At 46.1% G+C, this 20,501-nt stretch overlaps 1 protein-coding gene across 1 annotated transcript in view; it reads right to left on the reverse strand.

The window, feature by feature from the left end:
• Positions 1-6,069, reverse strand: part of Mob3b (MOB kinase activator 3B) — a 181,472-nt gene extending 175,403 nt beyond the window's left edge. Inside the window, exon 1 of the mRNA XM_038347267.2 lies at positions 5,860-6,069. The gene's annotated coding sequence lies outside the window, so the exon portion shown is untranslated. The remainder of the gene's footprint in view (positions 1-5,859) is intronic.
• Between the last annotated feature and the right edge of the window lie 14,432 nt (positions 6,070-20,501).

Consider the following 20,501-nt stretch of genomic DNA (forward strand, 5'->3'; position numbering starts at 1 on the left):
TTTGATATGAGTTGAGTGATTTTTTTTCCAGTGTTGGGAACTGTACTTGGGGTCTTACACACGTTTAGCAAACATCCTACAACTAAGCTACACCCTTCTTCAGAGCTGGGATGGGTCAGCTGGGAACCTATAGTAATGCTTTGCTCACTAAAAAAAAAAAAAAAAATGCCTGGAGGCAAAATACTGGGGAATCTCAGGGCAAAATCTCCCTCCCACTGAAGAATAAACAGGTATAAAAGCCCTTGGAAGAGTAGGCAAACACATCACGATTCAATCCTGGGTGTTATAGACTTTTTTTTACTTTGGGAAAAAATACTGTGGCACCAAGGCTGAGATGAGCCCACAGCGTTTATGGCCAGTGGTCCCTTGCGGCCTCTATTCATTATGCCCGTCCAGTCTCTGCGCTGTGTTTACCTCTAGGATAGTGCAACCTTGAAAGTGTGAGACTTCTGGGAAGCATCATCAATCTCCTAAAATGTCTAAAAGATATACAGGATTTTGCGTTTCCTAAAGAAATTCTCCACGCATCCAGCATGTGGAAAGGGACCTGAAGGAAGTCTTCTATCTTGCATCTATTCAGGCACTAAATATTTTCAGTCAGAATAGGTACTTCTCCCCTGTTTTAAGGGAGCGCCTAGAACACATCGGGATGGCACTTTTTGAGCAAATGTGGCAAGCGCAAGACTGCTTCATGGATGAGAACAAGGAGGCCAGTAGGATAGAACGCCCCCTACCGATGTACCTCCAGAGGGTATACCTGGAACTGAACAAGTACTTCATCAAAATCAAGAAGTTCCTGTGGGTTAAGAAATACAGTTTGTGTGCCTGGAAGATCGTCGGGGCGGAAATGAGAAGATGTTTCATGATATTTTACAACTTCAAAAAACTACTCAAAATACAATCGGGTATGTTTTCAGAATTGTAATTCCCTTTACTGTTTCCTGCTTGATCTTAAGCACACCTGTGCTGCATGTGACATGGCTGTGTCCTCAGTTAGACTGGCCCTCCACGGAATGTTTGCTGTCTCTGTCTGAGGCTTGACCTTGGCACATCAGCCACATTCACCTCTTTAAGAAGAGGCAACGCTAGGCATGTTAATCAGCGCCTGGGTGACACCAGGAATTTTCTTAGAAAGTACTGAAGCCAGGTTGAAAGCAGCAGGGTTTCCTTTCCGTCTCTCTCTTCCACTTTCCTTTGGCCATTTTCTATTGGCTTTCCTCTAAGTACCATCTCAGAAAGTTACCAAGACAGTAGTTAGCAGATATTGAGCAGAAGAGGTTTGAAATGGTGGCATTTCAACAAACCATCTCTCGGGCTACCAAGGTTGTTTATTCTATGAAAGTTCACCACGTTAACAGCCTATACTCCGATCTATAGACTCAAACCTTTCCTTTATTATATCACCTGCTTCCTAGAGGGGAAAAAATGTTGAGATCGTTTATCAGCTTGGTTTCTTTGAAATAATCCAGTTTAAAGAATGGTAAGTTGTTGTTCTAAAAGTATGGAAGGTCCATAGTGAAATTTGGAAGGTTGAATCAGTTGATCCTTAAGCTCCCCCTTACTGCTTGAGAGCCTGTGATTCCAACGCAGCACATGCATCGTGCCTGGAGTATATTGTTTGGTTTCTAGATTTAAAGGTATAGGAAAGGTGGATGTAGCTCAGTGGTAGGCTGTACTTGTCTAGCATGCAGAAGACACTTTGATCGAATCATCAGAACTGCAGCAGGGGTCAGAGGAAGGCCTAAAAAATGCTGGAGAAATTAGTGACAGCCTCTCATAGTGGGTGGTTTCCTTCACATGTGCACCTAGAGTGAATATCTAGAGTCACATTACAGGAGAATTTTGCAGTCATGTTCGATTTTCCTAGTTGTAAAGTTACTTGCTGTCAGTTAAGTAAATTAGTCATTTCAATAACGCTTGGTACTTTGACCACTTTGACCTTTTTAAAGTTACTTTGTATCTAGATTGCCTAGACTATTTACTCTTCTGCTTTTACTCACCGACTAAATTAATTTTCTCCTTCTTTCCCCCCTCTATCATATTTCAGATCATTCATCTTCAGGCGAGAATTTAAATAGGAACTGACTGCTCAGATGCGCTCAGAAACGCTCTATGTTAAGGCTATTACTAGCATGTTGCTAAACTCTTCAGACTGAAGACCTTCCAAGTGCAAAGTTCAAGATAGTATACTCAAGGAAAGCCCTTCAGTAAAACAAAAGACAAACCAGTGGAAAAGTGAGAAGAAATGTTAAATTAAAAACACAAAACAAGTGCTGGGTGGTGGTGGTGCATGCTTTTAATCCCAGTACTTGGGAGGCAGAGGAAGGTGGATCTCTGTGAGTTCGAGGCAAGCCTGGTCTACAAGAGCTAGTTCCAGGACAGGCTCCAAAGCTACAGAAAAACCCTGTCTCAAAAAACAAAAACAAAAACAAAAACAAAAAAAACCAAAAAAAAACAAAACAACAACCAAAAAAAAAAAAAAACCCCACCTCCACAAATATGGATTATGGCATTTAGGTACAGCAAAAGGAATTAGACAATAAAAAGAGCAATACAATCTATTTGGTTTTGTAACAGCTCATCAATTATGCCATTTTAGAATGGTGATGGTGGTACAGTGGGGAGGGAGGCAGGACAGGCAACTGCAAAGCAACACACAGACACAGTATTTTCCATTCATTTCTCTGGTGCCTTTGTCTGACCTCTATGACGGCTCTACCGACATGGCAGAAGCTACTGGAGTAAAATATAGCTGCTGCCCTGCCCTGGCTCTGCATTTGCTCTATGCCAGGGAAGAGAGCTGGCTAAGTGGGGTGGGAATGCAGTTCATTGGCAGAGAACAGGCACAGCTGTGTGAGGCACAACCCTTCAAGAAAAGAAGAGGAGGAGAGTCAGGACAGATTGTTTGACAGAGAGGGACAGAAAGAAGTTAGAACCACACTCTTTTCATGGAGTACTGTTATCAAGGAGACCACCCCACCCAAGTATAAGGGCACAAATAAACATAAAGAAATGTCGCGGAACATATAAAAGTGTTTTTTTTTTCTCACTTTTGATTTTAACAAGGTGCTCAAGAAGGCAGCGATAAAATATTTCTTCCCATCAAAGGCGCAGAAATGGAAGACAATGCCAACCCCGAGGGTAAGAAGAGTGTAGCTTCTTCTTATCCATTGCTGGGGAGAGGCTAAAGGGGCACGTGCTAACTATGGGCAAAACTGCAATCCTCAACAGCCCAAGAACTGTACCAGCCCTGCTATGTCTCCAAGGGAATCATTTGATAACGCTGCTATTCACTGGAGCTTGACATACACAGTTTTTAACTTTTCAACCTGTGAATTTTCTATTTTTCCTTCAGTAAGTTTTTGGAGAAGTCTGTTGGTTCTAAAATTAAAGAAACTGAGTACTTATTTTCCTGTATAATGATTGGGTTTTGCTTCTTGGCAGAGTGGGGCCAAGTCCTGCCTTTAACTTTAATCATGCCTTCTGGTTCTCCCGGAGCAAACAGAACCCACGCAGGTCTTCGGCAGGTCCTATTTCTTACTCTGCTGCTCCTATTAAATTTCAGAGAAATTCACCTTGTGGGTCCCCTACTTTTATAAAATGTTTTAGAGAGTGTTTGAGCGCTTCAGGAAAATTTGTCTGGTTTTCTTTTCAGGGACCCACTGGCAAGATCTAGAAATCGCGGGGAAAGTTTTTCCCTACAGTCTCTTCTTGAGCTTAACAATCTCCTCAAAGAAAGTTAGTAAAGGGCAAACTAGACTTGCGGCAGGGCTGAGAACTTAACGTCTGAACCAGGGCTGTGTGTATGCGGCTCCATACAGAGCGCTTGTTTAACATGCTGAGGCCCACTCTGAGCAAGGGCCGTCGGACAGGTACATAGGTCAGGTCACAGGGGATCCATTTTTAAAATCTTCTTTCCTCCTCTGAGTTGGAGGGGAGAGAAGTCAAAACTTAGAAGCCAGAAAATCGTATCTCCTAGAAGAAGGACTAAGGTTGAGAACCCCACAGGAAAACTGGCAACGGGACAACTACAAGGCTGGCAAGAAGCGTGGTTCCTAGAGGTGTGTACAAACAGACCAGCTCTCGCCGACACTCGCAAACCATTCTTGGTTTCTACCGGCTTTGAAAGGCAACTTTGCTCTTGCCAAGATTTCCTTCCTTCTTTCCCTTAAAAAAAAAAACAACTTTCTTTATATTTATTCTCTGTGTCTTTCACATCATGCGTCTCGATCCCATTCATCTCCCCGTCCCATCAACATTTCTTAATAATCCACAGTCGCTAACAGCACTATGTCTAAGCGCCCAATTAATTCCAGGAAACTCGACCTCCTACAGTCTAACAGGCGCCCCCCTCTGGAGAACCAGGGCCTACTCCAAACCACCTGCTCTCAGGCCAGACCAGGGCTCCGGCCGTATTGCCATCAGTACTGCGTAGTCTGGCCTGCTTTTCTCTACAACGCTGAGAGAAATCTGGGACCGTAGAAATCTTGGAGCCATAGATCAAGTCAGGGCGTCCAAGAACATTTCACAGCGACACCACTATTTCCAGGCCGTCTTTAGCCTTCCCAGGTATCTCAGTTTCCACTCATCCGCGATCAAGGGCCTGCCTGCCCCTTGAGAATCTGCCACCCCTGAACTTTCAGTACAGATGAGGTGCCCTGCCCGCGCCCATCGCCATCCACACGCGCCACTGAAAAGTCCCTTGGACCCTCTCGCACATCTCCTGGCTTTCGAGAACTCTGCTTCCACTCTCTCGACCGACACCCGTCTGGGATTCGTTGGGGGATAAGATCTAAGAAATGCGCCCTGGGCCACAAGCAGCCTAGGAGGAGGAGTTAGGAACAACTTTCCCTCCGCCCTCTAAACCGCAAACCCCGGGTGGGGCGGCCTAGCCCGGTCCCGATTCCCCTCCTTCCGCGGCGGGGATCCCTGACCCCGAGTCCGCGCAAAAGCCGGCGAGGAAGGCCCGCGAGCGGTCAAAGGGGCTTTCCTCTCGGCTGCAGCCCCACCAGATGTTAGAGGCGCAACAATAGTGGAACCGCGGAGAAACAAAAGGCCATTCACCGGAAAGATGAGAATGGCTCTGTCGCCGCGTCTCTGCGAGGAAGACTAACAGAGGGGTCTCAAAGGGGGTTGGGAGGGACTCTGAGTGGTCTAGCGCCTCTGCCACGCTCCAGGAGGGGGGAGCCGCTCTTTACCACTAACCACTCAACTCTGTGGGTCCATGCTGGGGAGGAGAAACCAAAGCAAAGTTTTAGTTTTCACCTTCTCTAGTGCAGGAAAGGGAGGGGCTGCGATTCCAGATGTTTGACAGTTGTTGGCCCAAATGTTGAGCAAGATTTATTTGTTCTTAAATGCCCTCCCTTCACGAGGCATCAGTTGCCTGGGGACAACCCCAGACGGTGAACTGTAGCCCCACGCAGACCCACGCTGGGTTCAAGGAACCCGGACGTGCCCCCCCTGCGCAGATGCACTTTCGTAAAAAGTTTCTCTTCCCACCGCCTCAGGCCAACGCGCACCCTACTCGTATCTGGGATTCAGAAAGGGTTCGGCTTGAGATCTGCACCCGGAAAGGGGGTGGAGTGGGTGTTTTAAATCAAAGCCAAGAGATCCCTGGTTAGGAACTGGACTCGTGTTCCAGCCCGGGAAGTGCGTCCCCGGAGGCATAGAGAAGCCAAGGAGCCCGCACCGGTCTAAACCAGACTCCAACCCCGGAAGCTCGCGGACGAGGGATGAGGACCGGCGTCCGCGCGGTTTATCCGCCCCAGGTGTGCCCCGCACCTCGGTCCTCCTGAGCACAATCCAGAGCGGGAAGCTGCGGGACTGAGCCGCCAGCCCGCTCTGGGAAGGGTTACTTACCGTGGGGTTTTAACCTTCAGCCTAGGGCCCTACTGTCTTCCGTCGCGCGGGTAGCTGCAGCAGGAGCGGGAGAAAAAGAGTGAGCTCCTCCGGCCGGAGCAGCGACACTTGGCAGATCCACGCGAGGGGTTTTCTGGCCAGCACACGCGACTCCAGACGCAGCCGCCGCCGCTCTGCTGCGGCCCCCACATGCACCAAGCGCGCCGCGCAGCCCGCCAGGGCGCCACTGCAATTCATCGGCGCAGAGCGGAGGTCCCCTGCGGCCTCCTCTGGAAAGGCAGCTTTGTGGGCGCAAGAGGAGTCTTGCTGACTTTTGGATCCTCTATCTCCACAAGGGCCCGAGACAATGTGCAGTCTAAGAAGTCTTTCTACTTTGATCCGCTGGCCAGCGTAGGTAGAAAGATGCCTGACTAGAAATGATGTTTTCCTGGTTGGGCTTTGTTAACTTGACACGAACCTAGGAAGAGGGAATCTTAATAGAGAAGAAAACCTCCATAAGATAGCCTATTGGTAAGTCTGTCCAGCATTTTCCTGATTAATGACTGACGATTGTCGTGGAAGGGCCCAGCCCACTGTAGGTGGTGCCAGTTTGAGGCAGGTAGTCCTGGGATGTCTAACAAAGAAGGTAGAGCTAGCCGTGAGAGGCGAGCCAGAGCCGCATTCCTCCATGGCTTCTGCTTCAGTTCCTGTTTCCAGGTAACTGCCTCGAGTTCCTGTTCTGACTTCCCTTTATGACGACTATGATCAGAACGCATAAGCCGCATACACTGTCTCCTCTCTAAGCTGCTTTTGGTCCTGCTTTTTATTACATCAACAGAAACCCTAAGTAAAGTCCACAAAAACGTTTCTGAAGGCGCCCAGAAAGGGCCAAAGGAATTACTATTCTCCAAATGTTTTTGACTGTTGTAAAATGACTTGGACTGCCTGACACGCCTTAGAAACTGCTTTTAGTGTTTGAAAAAGAAATGCTTGGAAGTCATGTCTACCTCGCAAGGTGGTCGTTAGGAGTAAACCAGCTATTAAAAAATATTCTTAGTTCAGGAGAGAGAACAAACATGAGCTGACTTTCTGAGAAAAAATAAAGCAAATTTGTTTATATGCCTTTATTCTCTTATATAACGTCTTAATGCATACTGATTGGGTAGGATCAAATGACTTGACTAGGTATTGTGTTCCATAATTCCTACTACACGCACACACACACATATATCATACATACATACATACATACACACATATATACATATTCATATAAATGTGGAAATATGTGTATATACTATTTATGTCATGTATACACACATTTATTATATACACAATAGTTCCACCTCTCCCTCCCACTAGCCTCTCCATCACAAACGTCTCTCTCTGTGATGCCTTTCTAGGCTCACACAAATGTTTGGGAAGCTCCTGCCATGGGGCCTTAGTACTTGCTAAGCTCTCTGCCTGGAATGGTCTTCTCAATTCCCCAGTCACGTCACGGCTCAGAGATGACCTTTTCCCTCCAGTGCTTTACCGAGAGGCCTTCCATTCCCTACCCACACGCCCTGCCCCAGTTTTCTCCGTATAATGAATTGCCATCGGATACACTTTGTTCCCTCCTCATGTTAGTTTTCTATGGGTAAAATAAGCCAGAAACTTAAAGGCTAAAAACAATATGAGCAGGGATGAAGAGACGGCTCAGTGGTTAAGAGTACTTGCTACTCTTCCAGAGGACTGGAATTTGATTCCCAGCACCCACTGCCAGCAGCTCACAATCGCCCATAACTCCAGTTTCAGCAAATCAGACCCCGCCCCCTTCTGACCTTGCAGGCCCCTGCACGTGCACAGTGCACATAAACTCGTGCAGGCACACATGAATGAACATTCATAATAAATCTTTTTTTAAAAAAATATAATCTTGTATGGGGAAACATGGCCCAGCCAGGTTTCTCTCTTCATGGGAAGGTCAGCTGTTTAGCAAACTCAGTCCCGTCTGCAACTGAATTCCCCTTTGCCACTTTAATGTGATATTGTCGCAGGTTATAAACATACACTATGGAACTGGAGGGCACAATTGTGTCTATAAATACAAATTTACTCTTTTGCAGCAAAAGGGATGTAAACAGGGACTTTTGTCTGTCTTGTTCATTGCTATGTGCCTAGACTGTTTCACTTAGCGCTCAGGTCCCTTCAATGGACTGAATTCTGTCTCCTCGAAATGCATCTGCTGAAGACCCAGCTCTCAAGAGGAAGGGTTTAGAGATAAGGCTTTGAGAACTGAATGGGTCATAAGGATGGGCAAGACTCTAATATTGGATTAGTGGCAGAGGAAGGAAGACTAAGAAGAAGGCTATGATGAACAGAAAGTAGTGGAGGAGCAAAGGAGAGAGAGCAAGAAAGTGTTTTCTCCACCAAGCAATAACATAGCAAGAAGGCAGCCATCTGCAAGCATGAAGAGGCCCCTCACTAGGCAGCAGCCTTGCTGCCTTCCAGACCCCAGCCTCCAGAACGGCTCTCTCAGGATGTTGTCTTCCACCACCTAGTCTATGGTGTTTTCTTATGGCAGCCCAAGCAGACCAACATAACAGCCAATAAAAACTCGTTAAGTCAGCCAGTGAAAACACTTGACTGTAAGCATCGCAATATCTAATCTCTACCACACACCTGAAGTGTGGCAAGTATTTGTTAAGGACTTTACATGGAATGCCTCATTAAATTTTTACAAGCTATCGATATACTAGGTACAGGTGAGTGAGCATAGATTTAAAAATGGAGGTAAGTTGCCTGAGGTCAAGATTTAGAAGGCAGCATAGACAGTCTTGGCAGTGTGGCTGAAGCAATGGCTGGAACCCTCACAGCTGCCTGCTAGTATCACGGGGCAAGCGGCAGCCCCGGATCTTGTTCTAATCTAGTAAGAATGACAAGGGAACACAGAAGCAGCAGAGCAAAGAAGACTATGAGGGGCTTAGGCTAGCCAAGAAATGACCAGAACTGTCTACGGAGCTTGGAGAAAGGGAATGGAACGGCATGGAAAGGATTGTGCAGATCTTAGGGGTGGGGCAGTTGAGCTGAGCTTGGAAATGGTGGTCATTGGTTGGAGTTAAGCAGAAATGGAGAAAGGCAGAAAAGAAATTGAATGATGCTCTGAGCCCAGTTGTTTGGAGAACTGGTCATGTAGCTACATAAAAAGGACTGAATCGCAAATGCTAGACTGAAGACCAGAGGAGCAGTCACGAAATTTGGGATTGGTTAGTGGGAAGAGTCACCTGGAGCAAGTGCTAAAATGTGATCTGAGGTTGTCACTCAAAAGATGAGAAGTACAAGCGCAAAATCAACTTCTTGCTGGGAAAATACTGTCAAAAGACATAACTGTCATTTTCAGGTTTATTTTTAAATTTTACATGTATGGGTGCATGTGTGTATATGTAGCACTCCTGGGACAGTTGGGATCTGCCATGTGGGTACTGAGGATTGAACCCAAGTCCCTGGGAACAGCAAACAATATACGTTACCACTGAGTCATTACTCCAGTTTCTACTTCAGTCATTCTGAAAGGGTAGTTTTTGGCCCATAATATGGTGCTCAAGAAATGTCACCAGCTCTTCTCAGAAAAGGTCTCATGCTCTCACATGTTCCACCACACGTTCTAGGCACTCTGAATCCAGATGTTTCAACCATCCCTTGGGATGGCAATCTTCAACAACTAACAACAAAAAGAGCGCATCTTCAAGTAGTTTGATGAAAGTTAAATAAATTTCCATTGCCTCATCCCAGTCCGCACAAGACAACCTCTAACCTTTCCAACTTGCACATTTTTTAACGAGAGGAATGACACACTGGCCTTCAATGGTGTGTGAGCATAATCTGAGAAAGACTGTTACCAAACCACTGCCTTGCAGCTTTCCCCCAAAGAGCAAAAGGTATTGGGAAAGAATCACCATGGCAACCTCCTAACAGTCAGATGACAGCAGAGCAAACGTAAAGAACATGCTTGCTTCATCACTGACTGGAGTGGACCTGCGGTCAAACTGCTTGAACAGCGGTTTTTATCATATATGTGTTTGCTTAGAATTTGATTACCTGGTGTTGAGAGCATACTAATTGTAATTGTTCCGGGCAATTAAGAACAAACAGCAAGCCTTCTCAAGAAGGTTTAGCTCAAGCAAAGAGAGCTCACAAATCTAGGTGATTGCCTAGCAAGTATTCAGCAGCAAGGCCACACTTATTCCTTCTCTTCTTTCGCTCCGTGTTCAAGACCCTTGACTAATCACGAGGCTCAAGAGATTAATCTCCCTGTTTCACGGGAGCATCTGTGAGGGCAGAATTTATGGTAATGAACTCCGGGTTACAGAAATAAGTGTGCACGGCTCCTCCTAAGCCCTGAAGTAATGGCGGTGCAAGCACCAGGTAACGTATGCCTGTTGTCATGGTCTGAAATGGCTTAAACGATTGATTTATATTACCTAATGCCTATTTTCTGCCAGCACAACTGTGAACATTTACCATTGACCCCAGATGCCTATGGTCTGTGAGTGGGTTTTCTGCATCACTGGGAGCCAGTAATCAAGGCAGGATACTGCGTATCCCACACTATCCCAACTCCTCCTCCATCGTCTCCCCCATCCAAGGCTCCTGTCCATCCAGGCTTCTTAGCTATGACATAGGAGTATGGTGTAATTTTCCTTTAAAAATTCCTCCCTTTGAGAGGTGTGTTTGCCAGCCACCCCTCTTTTACGCTACCTTCAATTTCTCCATTCCTTAGCATATCTTTGAAAGAACACACTGATACTCACTTCCTTTACTTTCCCCCCCTCCTACATCACAGGTAGTTTAGCTGAATTGTGTTCAGGCCTATCAGCAGAATTATTCAGCTGACCCAATGACTCTTGAGCAAGAAAACCTAAAGTGGTTTTATCGGTTTATTTATTTATTTGTATTTATTTATTTGTTCTGGTTTTAGTTACTAAATGTTGTTGTTGTTTGTTTGATGCCCGGCTCATAAGGAACACCTAATAAATATTCTCCTAACTAGACTTAACTGGCAGATAAATTAATATCTACCACCAGAGGCTGGATTAAATATATTTAGTATAGTTTGACAATGGAACACTAAGCAGCCATTAAAAAATATGAACAGCCGTGTGTGGGGTATATCTGTGATAGAAGAATTCCTTGAACACAGGAATTTGAGACCAACCCGGGTGACACAGTGAGACTTTGGTAGCTTTTGAATCGACAGTGTCCCTCTTGGGCTCCCTAAGTTTGAACACTAGTCCCCCGATGGCGGTGCTGTTTGGGAAGCCCTCATTACAGAAATAGGTCCCTATGGCCAGGTTACACTTGTTTTGGGTTCCGGGCTCCTTCCTCTGTTTCTGGTCCATGAGTTCCGGGGACTTTCACAGCACATTCTTCACCCCACAAAGTCACTGTGCAATCTCTGCCTTCTAAGCCCCAAGAAGCTGCTCCTCACTTAGACCGTCTGTGTCAGGTGTTTTGTCCACAGTGACTAAAAGTAACTGAGAAAGACCCTGGATGAAACTAATTAATTATAAAACCAACAGACAAAGGCACAATGGGCTGGAGAGACAGCAATTGCTGTTCTTCCAGAGGATCCAGGTTCAGCTCACAGCACCACGTGTTGCTCAGTTCACAACTGCCTGTGGATGTAGCCCTAGGGGGACCTAGGGGGAACTGGCTTTTGTGGGCACCAACACATATCACACACACACACACACACACACACACACACACACACACACAATCTTAAAATTAAACTACAAAATACTCAAGTCTCCCCCCTCCCCTGCAGGGAAAAAAAATCAATGAATAAAAATCTAGTGAGCTGATGGTTGAGGCTCTGGGTATTTTTCTGGATACACATCCTACATCAAGAAGGTATGTTATTAAGCAGTGAATATTGTAGGATCCTACTTTTGCTATTTAAAAATGCTACCTTGTTACTACATAGAAAAGGACAAGTACATACATAATATTGTTAAAAAGTGTTTTCTAGGTGATAGAAATAGGTAATTTTATTTTGTTTTTTTTCTTCTGCTTCTTTACCTAAAAAAAACTTTCAATTAGGGTTAGTGAGATGGTCCAGTAGAGTAATAGCAATTGCCACCAAGTCTGATGGCCCAATGACCTGGAACCCACATGGTAAAAAGAGAGAACCAACTCCTGCAGCTTGTCCTTTGACCTCCACATGTGTGCTATAGCACTGAACATGTGCATGTAAGCTTGTGTGCGTGCACACAAGAAATAAAAATGCGATTAAAACTCTTGAAAGCTTTCAAGTATACTTTTACAGTAATTAGCTTAAAGAGTCTCTATGAGATCATTTGGTCCAAGACAACTAGTATGAACTATCCTGATATGACATTTCCTGTTTCTCTTCCTAAAGCGCTGGTTACTTCTATGAGGAGGGCACTGGGGAAGAGGGCACACAGCAGGGCTTTGTTTGACACCAGATGAATGTGCTGACTACTCCCATTGTTCCAGGACAGCTCTGTTCAGAAGCACAGGGCAGGCTACACTCAGTGCCTGGGTGGAACTCTGGGATTCTGCTGGCCCTGCAGAAGCTGTACATGAATCCCGCCTCCCCAGACTGGCGTGACCTTAGGGGCTGGCTGCCTTGGTGAGGATTTCTGTTGCTCTAATATAATACCATGACCAAAAGCGACTTGGAGGGTGAGAGTTTGATTACACTTCCAGGTAACCCTTCTAGCACCGAAGGGAGTCAGGGCAAACACGCAGGCAAGGTAGGAACCCAGAGGCCGGAACTGAAGCAGAAACCATGGAGGAACGAAGCTTACAGGCTTTGTTGCTCGTGACTTGCTCAGTCTGCTTTCTTGTGGCACCCAGAGCCACCAGCCCAGAAGTGGAACTGCCAGTAGTGAGCTGGGAACTCCCACATTATCGATTAAGAAAATGTACCACCGTATGCTTTGCCACAAGCCAATACGATGGGTGCATTTTATCAATTGAGGTTCTTGCTTCCAACATGGCTTGTATCAAGTTGATATAAAACTGGTCAGCACAGGGTGACATTTCTATCAACCAGAGGTTTGTCAAGCCCTCTTCTTTCCCACCTCAAGCCCTGCCTCTTACTTTGGGTTAATGGCTGGTGCTCACTGTAACCCTTCCCTAGACCCTCTCCTGGCAGGAACATGCTGCCCCAGACTGTGCAGTGTGGCAAGCTGCAGCGACTTCAGGCCTTTCTCACTTTGTTACAATCCAGGTGGGAACAAATGAAGGAGCCCTCCCTTCTGGGTATTTATATCTCACCCATGGAGTTCACCGACCAAGAGTGGTGCACACTGGTACTCTCCCACCGCTCTCACATATCAACCGCTACTATGGGATAAGAGACCAAGAGAAGCCACTGAAGGGACACAGCAGAGTGTTAAGGACTGTGGTGGTTTGAAAGACAATAATCCCCAAAGGGAGTGGCACTATAAGGAGGTGTGGCCTTGTCAGAGGAAGTGCGTCATTATGGGGGCGGGCTCTGAGGGCTCTTTTGCTCAAATTTCCCTCAGTGTGACTTTCAGTCAAATTCCTGTTGTCTGCAAGATGTAGCACTCTCAGCTCCAGAACCACATCTGCCTGCACGCTGCCGTGCTCCCTGTAAGGACGATGATGGACTGAACCTCTGAAACTGTAAGCAAGACACCCCAAATAAATGTTTTCTTTTATATGAGTTGCCGTGGTCATGGTGTCTCTTCACAGCAATAGAAACATAGCTAAGACACGGTTGGAACTTCTATATGCAGTAGCGCCTGGGAACAACGGAAAAGTCAACTTTCCTGTGGTTTGGTTACTCTGAGTAGGATGCTGATGACTTGCTATGGAAAGAGTTCTAATACAATTAGCCTATAGGAGAAACCTTAGAACCATTGAGAGTTGGAAAGACCCCACCCACCAACCTCAATAGATCATCCACATCTATTGTAGTTCTAAAAGCTTTGTTGATGTGTCAGCGCCGCCTGTGCTGGGCTTTGTCACCTACAACTTAATCTTCCCAATGACTTTGGATGGTAGGATTTCGGGGGATTTGCTCAAGGTTTACCCTGCAGGTTGTTGGTGCTGAGGTTCACGACTTTGTCTTCTCTCATCCACCATCCCTGTAAGACCGCTAGGAGTGTTTCGGGAGGGCTTGGAGTAAACATCTTTGGGGCTTTGTACACAGCTTTCAACGCATTTCTGATTCCAGGGCATTTGTGAAATGGCTGGCTTCCAGGATCTCGAGTGCACACCGGGTTATCATTTCACTGTCGGTTACAAGACTGTTTCCACAGCTGCAGGAGCTTGTTCAACCCAGGAGCAAGCAGAGTGGCTGCCCTGGAGAGGTAGACTAACGCCCCCAGGGACAATCAAGGGGGAATCAAAGTCAGGAAGAGGACAAGGCTTCGTTGTGTTTCATAAAGACCAAAGCAAAATTAGCGCCACTCGCATGAAATGGCCGCTTGCCAAAGTCCTTCGAGACAAATGTATTCAGCCGAAAGCCTCAGTTTTTCCTCTGTTCCCAGTCGACCTGATCTCTCTCTCCCAGTTCCTAGAATCGCTTCCCAGATAAACAACCTGTCCTGGTTGCTTTGATGGGGAATCCAAATCAACAGACTCGTGGAAATAAACAGCATCCTGTGCTCTGACTCGAAAGGGAAGAATTCGCTGCTGTGGGGCCCATTGGGAAACAAGCCCAGGCTCGGGAGAAGGCAGGCCCTGGAATGGGCGGGCGCCAGCTGCGAGCTGGGGACTCTTCTAAGAAACACTCCCTGCACAGAACGTCTTTGAGAAAACACGCTGTGTGGATTCAACATGCCTGGAAGGAAACAGAACAGGGATGACTGTTTTCTCTTCAAGGGAATCTTGAATGGAAGCTCCCCAGATCCTGCTTGTTTTATGCTACCCAACAGTCTTGGCCAGACCCTCGAGGAATCTCAGTTCCTGTCGCTAGAAATAAGAACTATGGTTCTCCACCTGGAAGGAAGCATAGCATATTAGGTTATGGTGTGGCCAGTGCAATTGTGACGTTTGGTCTTGAATGTCAACTTGATTGTATTAAGAGACTGGTACCAGTGAACTGTATCGGAGCCCACAAGACTAGACATTAAATATAGAACTGTCAGATTCATAAAGGCAAACCCCCACGTGTACAACTTATGGGACAACCATTTTTGCAGAGCTGCAGGAACATTTGTCTTTTGGAAAAGTTGCTGTCATATCTGTGGAAACCTTGTGAAGTCATGATTCTTCCCTTTGAAATGGGATTCATTCCCAAAACACCTCAGCAGTGTGACTTATGGAGTGGAGTGACCTTGCTCCATTCCCCCACACCAGGAGGCCTCGGAGTGCTGGCATTCATTCTTTGTTCTAGCAGGGAAATTTACATAAGAGTCAATCCCACAAAACTGCTAACAGACCACAGAGAAATTTCTATAGAAGACAGGCAGTGTGCAGGAAGGCAGCATGCCCCACCTTTGCTAACAAACAAATCTGGGCATCCCCAAAGCTGGTTATCACGGAAGAGATTAGATGAGGACAATGGGTGAATCCAGGATTCAGGGTTATTTAGTAACTTTGTCTAGTGGTTTGGAATGTCAGGTACTTCCCCTTGAATGCTGGCTTTTTCCTGGGTCAGGCCCCCTGCTCTAGAGAACTGCTTTGTCAGGTTCTACCTGCCCCTATTTATGATTTTGATATACATATTATCATTGTCCTTGCCTATGAAATTTTCCAACTATGAAACTAGAAACCTTGTGGAGATCACCCGGTACTCTTCTTCATCCTCTTCCTCTTCTTCTTGCTACTCCTTCTACTTCTTCCCCTTACTCTCCCTCATTTCTCTCCTTATTCTTCCCCTTATTTTTTGTCTTCTCCACGCCCTTCATTTCACTTTTCCCCCTCACATGAAAAATAAAGAAGGTGCAGAGGTAACGTTTTTGAGTTAATTTTTTTACGCCCAGATCCTCGCCTGCCATCACATCCAGTTCTGAGCCCTGAGGGGTACTGAGGCTGGTAGTCAAGGCCCCCTGATAAGAACTGTATGACTCTGGGGATATTTCTAGGGAGGGCTGATATTTAGGAAAGTAATTGGGGGGAAGAGAGAAGACCTGCTGTATGTGTGGATGGCTGGACAGAAGCTGGAGGTAGGTGGCTCGCCGGTGAGTTGCGAGCGTGATCCTTCTCTGCGTCACAGTGTGCACCCTTGCTGTCACCGTCCGCTGCCATCACTTTCCAGCTGCTTTGAAGTGTCGTGGGCCAATACCTGCAGTGCTCCAGAAGGCTTCCATGCTTTCCGCACTGGCCTTGTATGGATGTAGGGTTCAGCATTCTCTGGTTCTCCAGTGTGCTGTTTGGAATTACTGGACTACCCAGCCCTCTTTAGGTAAGCCAATTCAGTAAGTCCCCTTTTACAATCTATATCCTATCAGTTCTGTTCCTCTGGAGAACCCAGGCTAATACAGTGGAGGAATGTTTTCTAATCACCAGAGGGTGACTTGGTTTGCTAATCAATTTTTGTAAGGCAAACAAACAACCCCTCATGATGGTTGATTTTATGCATCAGCTTGAATGAGCTTACAGATAGCTGTTTAAACATTAACTCTGGGTGTCTGTGAGGCGACTTCAGGAAGAGGTGAGCACAGGTATCAGTCTCTGATCCTAGCTCCCCCTCGCCAATGCGTGAGGAGGGTGTCATAGTGGAGAGATAAAGAGAGGCCACAGAGAAATTTGCTGTCTCTTCTGGTGCAGGGAAAAGCTTCCCTGTCCTTGTACATCAGAGCGCTGAATTCTTAGGCACATGAATTGTGGGATTTATGCTGACTGCGTCTCCATCCCCTCCAAACAAATACCCATCAGCGACCATTAGGCTGAAATACACATGGTCTTTCCTACATCTCTAGCTTGAAAATGGCAGGCTGAATTACTGAGCCCCAGGAAACGTGTGTCTCGATGCTTGTGATTTCCACAGTAAGTCTGTCTTTAAAGGTTCCTAAATATTATCTCTCATTGGCTCTGCTTCTGTGCAGAGCCACGGCTATGGCTCTCCCAACTCCCCAACTCCGTGGCTTAAAAGTGCAAACTCTGTGACATGCACATCTTAACATCTTGATGGGAATGGGAACAGGGCTCGGCTCTAGCAGCTCCTATGCTGTGCTCACCATGGAAGAGCAAGAACGAGGCAGTGCTCATGCTCTCCAATTGGCTCTTGACTGCCCCTCCCTGATTAAAACTGACATTCGTTGTTCACATTATATTGGCCAGAAAGAGTCATGTCATGGTGAGTTCTACTCTAAGGGGATATGCAATCCAACTTCCAGGTTGAGAAAGGGAAAAAAGCTATCTTAGTCAATAATCTATTGCTCTGAAGAGGCACCATGGCCACAGTAACTCTTTTTTTTTTTTTTTTTTTTTTTTTTTTTTGGTTTTTCGAGACAGGGTTTCTCTGCAGCTTTAGAGCCTGTCCTGGAGCTAGCTCTTGTAGACCAGGCTGGTCTTGAACTCACAGAGATCCGCCTGCCTCTGCCTCCCGAGTGCTGGGATTAAAGGCGTGCGCCACCACCGCCCGGTTTGGCCACAGTAACTCTTAAGAAAAAAAAGCATTTAATTGGTGCTTACTTACAGTTTCAGGGGTTTAGTTCGTTACACTGAGGCACAGTAGGCAGACATGGCGCTGGAAAGGCAGTTGAGAGTTCTACATCCTGATTCACAGGCAGCAGGAAGAGAGAGAACCACTGGCCTGGCTTGGGCTTCTGAAACCTCAAGGCCCACCCTCTAGTGATACACTTCCTCCAACAAGGCCACAAGACTCCAGCAAGGCCATACTTTCTCATTAATTTATATGAGTCTGCTGGGGGTGGGGGTCATTCTTATTCAAAGTACCAAACTGAGTGTTTGTGGAACATGTCTAGCATGTTTGTGCAGTATTTAACCTATGCTCTGCTGTTCTGCGTATATAAGGGTATATACACTTAAGGAGGCTGTTATGAAAGTTAAATGTAAAACTATCTGTAAGGACCTAGCACCTGGCCATTATTCAGTACCCAAATAATGTATATGTTGTTAACTTGACTATGATTTTTCTTCATACCTGAAATACAATGCCAAGATTTACCCCAATTTTTCCAACATTTATGGAATATTGCAAATGCTTCAGAGGGTCCTAGCCTTTATGAAAAACAACTGTCTCTTTTCTCCAAATCTCTCCCCAAGTTTTGGACGTCCTAAGACATGGACTTGGCAAAGTGCTTCCCACTTAAAAGGGAACTTAAATACCCCTGAAAAGTGAGAAAATACTTTGAAGGAGAGCTTTACAAATAAAAATTATGATTGTACTTCTTATATATAGCAAGTATTATTCTAGTACCTAAACTCAGTGTAAGTGCTTTAGAACAGTACGGGCTTCATTAGAAAGAACACAATATCATAATACTTGAAGACTAGCACTGTTATGCGGCTATTATAATCGTGTGGGCTCTGTTGGCCAAGTGTGTTATTACAGTTTCAATGGAGCCGTTATCTTGTTAACAGAACACATGGTAAAACCTGCAGGGGCTTCCTGTGACTTCATGAGAGTGCTCGCTCTCTGGCTTTCCCTAGGGAATGCACAGGTTGTCATGCCCACTTCCAGCCCTCTCCACCCTTGCACTGGGTTGGCAAAGCTGGCATTTTCAGTGTCTGGCCATGAGCTTTTCCGTCCTGCTGTTGATGCCTCTGCCCCCCCCCCCCCCTGTTCCCAGGCACTGACCCTAAGTTTTAGAAGGTGTTCATTATTTTTGCAGAATTGGGCCAGGGACTCTTAGTGTTCAGCAAGTGATTCAGCTCATGTAGGCCCTGGGGTTGTTTACATTCGCAGGAGCTGCTATTGCAAAACCCCAAAGTTTATTTTATGTAGTGAGGTTATTTTTGCCAGATGAATTCATTTGGTCAAGTTATTTTTAAGATTTTTTTTTCTTAGTTCCCTAGAGAAGGGCTAGAGTCTAGGGAAAAAAAAGAAAAGAAAGAAAGCAGTGCCTATTTGATGGAAGTCAGAGGAGACAAAGTCTTGCTGAAGTGCATCAAAGGTTCTTAGCATTGAGCAAAAACTCTTCTGTGCAGAGTGCTGGGAGAAAACACTGGTACCGGTTACAGTGGCTTCATTCTGATGCTTCTAGGGGTGTGCAAAGGCATCTCAAGCTGCTCCAACAGATGTGTGTGGGAGGAAGGTCGATTGGATATTCATCCAGAAGGAACACCTAGGACAACCAACTTGCATGGCCACAGTCAGCAGCAGGGAGACCACTGAGAGCCAGCAGGAGGGCAAAGCACAAAACTCACACCCCATCTGGGGTCCAAAGGCCGGAAATGACTCATCAAACTATGGTATAAACACCTGTAACAACTCTGATTTTCACATAGAAACTTCAACAATTTATTTTTATTATTTTTAAAAAAGTGTAGTGTGTGTGTGTGTGTGTGTGTGTGTGTGTGTGTGTGTGTGTGTGTTTGCTGGGGAGATCCCTAAATCCCTCCACTTGAGAGGTTAGGAAGATTTTGATTGAGATGAATAAATGGTACATACATAGTACTCACTCCCTTGTTCAGAACTTCCTGGGTATTCAGGGATGTACACAACAAGGGCTCAGGCATGTGCAGCTCACAGTCTGGAGGGAGACAGACACAAGACAACAGTGCACCGCTATGAGTCAAGCGCTAAGCCGCAAGCAAAGAATGGAAAAAGAGCCCTGGGTGCAGGACCATTAGTTTATTAAGTATTTAATCAGTTTATTATTATACAACAGGCAATTAGGTATTAGAGGACATGAAGTTTAAAGTCTAGAATGTTCTCCGTCTACTGCTGGGGAGGCTCTGGAAGATTCACCTAAGCTCAGTGCTGATGGACAGAAGAAACGCATATAGTTCGTGAAGGAGATGAGAGTCTAGGTAGTGATATCAACACGTGAACATGTTAGTGACAGAGCAGGTGTGAGGGACTCTGGCCAGCCCAAGCACGGGGAGCATGGCTCTGGCAGGTGCGCCCTTCTCCCACCCCCTATGCCTAGCTATAGACCATTAGAGTACATTCCTAAAGCTGGCCGAGGTCTACCCCTTTATGTGGCCTCTTCCTTCTCCTGAGGCTGACTACCAAAGTCCAACAATCAAAAGCCCCCTTTGGCTCACCTAATTAACATGCCCAATTAAAATTAAACACCTCACCCCAACACGGAATTTTCCCTTTTACCTTTATAAAAAGCCATTTGCCTGTGGCAGGTCTATCCGGAGGGAGTCCTTTGTCTCTGGGGGTTAGGGGTGGGGTAGCCCTGCTCCCTTTCCTTCGTCCCCTTTCCCTTCTCCCCATTCCTAGTGCCCTGGACCACTGCATCCTGGTCCATTCTAACACAGACCTCCCCTCCTCTTCTTAGGAATCACACCTGCAAGGTCTTTCGCAGCTGTTTTCCGACTGAGATGGGGAAAACAGCCGCTTTAAATTTTCTTTCTTGCTTAATAAAGGATCTCTCTGTGAAAACAGGTGTTTGGGTGTGGTTTGTGCCTAATCCGGGCTCAGGAGTGACCCCCCTCCACTGCCTCCCACTGTCCACTGTCCGGCTGTGCGGAAGCCCCCTTCAGGCTGCCTCAGGAGAAAAACTACAAGTTCCTGGGTTCCGTGTGAATCAGTGAAGAGG

This window comes from Arvicola amphibius, chromosome 11 (genome assembly GCF_903992535.2).
Source record: "Arvicola amphibius chromosome 11, mArvAmp1.2, whole genome shotgun sequence".
Classification (NCBI taxonomy): Eukaryota; Metazoa; Chordata; class Mammalia; order Rodentia; family Cricetidae; genus Arvicola; species Arvicola amphibius.